This window comes from Endocarpon pusillum (genome assembly GCF_000464535.1).
Source record: "Endocarpon pusillum Z07020 unplaced genomic scaffold scaffold2183, whole genome shotgun sequence".
Lineage (NCBI taxonomy): Eukaryota > Fungi > Ascomycota > Eurotiomycetes > Verrucariales > Verrucariaceae > Endocarpon > Endocarpon pusillum.
Window position 1 is genome coordinate 1 of NW_006916157.1, and position 1,691 is coordinate 1,691.

Genomic DNA, 1,691 nt, shown 5'->3' on the forward strand with positions numbered 1-1,691 from the left:
TATATTCTATTATTCTTCTATTTCTAAGGTGATTTAGCTTCCTCTAAGGAGGGATTAAATGTTATAGCTCTGTACAAAGTCTTCTTTTAGCTTATTTCTTAAGCCTGCTAGTCGGCCTTATACTAGCTTTCTCTTGCGTGTTCCTTTAACCTAAGTCTATTTTTTATCTAGTTCTAGTATCTCTTCTTATTATACAAAGGCCTATTATTAATTAGTATTTAGGAAAAGAGAAAGAGAAGAAGGAAATAAGGTAAGGGAAGGCAAGAGAGAAGGAGAGAGGGTAAGAGTCTAGGAAGAGGGAATAGGAATTTAAGAAGAGGGGAAAGAAAAGGGCTTTTTGTTTATAATTATATATATAAATCCTTAAGTCTTATTCTTATAGTTATATTATATCTTTAATTATTCGTTTTCCTAAATTAAATATATTAATAATCACGCTTTATAGCCTCTTAAGCAAAGAGCTATTATATATATAAAAAACGTGTCTTAAGCTTAAAGTAATATTATACAAAGTTGTATAACTACTACTTATTAACAAGCTTTATATAATACATCTTGCAAAGAAAGTCAGCTATATCTTATATATTATTAATTCAGAGTAAGAATCCTCACAAATCCAGATCAAGGATATATTATACAAGCGTCTCTTCTTTAGTCAGAGTCAAAATATATTAAGCATTACGCTCTTTAGCCTTTAGGGTGCAGCCCTTTATATAATTGCAGAGGGTAGTTTAAGGGATATCATATATCTTTATAGTATATTAGATTAATATTTCTTGGTTAGTATAGATAGCCTAGATGGCAAGGAAAATTCTGGCTTCCTAAGATTAAGAATTTATTATGTTATTAGGTTATAGTAATATATAATAGATAGAAGGTTATAATTTAGAAGAAAAGTGCGTAGGACAATTATATATATAAGACGATTATAAATCACGTTATTATATATTAATAATCTTTTAAAATTTGTTTTTAATCTCTATTATAAATACTAAGGCCACAGCACATAGTTCCTTGCTTTAGAATTTTATAGCCAGTTCTTTAGGCCATATTATATATCTTAAATAGCTCTTTCTAAGACATTTTGCCTGCGTAAGCTTATGTATCAGTAAGGAGCTTTGTACGCCGCAGAGTGTTGAGAATAGTTTAGGGGGCTCTAGGGGCCTGAGGAGACAGAGGATTCGAGCATACGCTGTTCGCAGGGGCGCGACGGCAACGGGGGATCTCTGTGGCTATTTTGAGCTATTTCTGTTCAAAGATGGTGGAATAATCAGTAGTAGAAGGCAAGGGGTATAAAGGAGGAGGATCCTTAACTGCACAGAATTTTGGCGCCAAGCTTCGGCCCTACAATGACTCAGGAATCTGATTTAGAGAAGAGCCTGAAGCTTGGCGCTAAAATTCATTACAGTTCTCAGATTAGTGGTTTAAGAGAGTAATTTTATTAATTAATTGCACTCTAATTAAATACGTAATTAAGATGAGATTAAGTATGCATGATATTATATATACAGAGATATTTAAAGTTAAAAGAAATTATAAATATATCTTATTATTATCTAATAATTAAGAATTAAAAACTCTGTATAAAAAATTTTTAATCTTAAATTAATTATAAAAGTTATAATTTTTAATATATAGTTAATATAAATTTAAAAATGGATTACTTTAAAATATAATTTTAATATATAAAT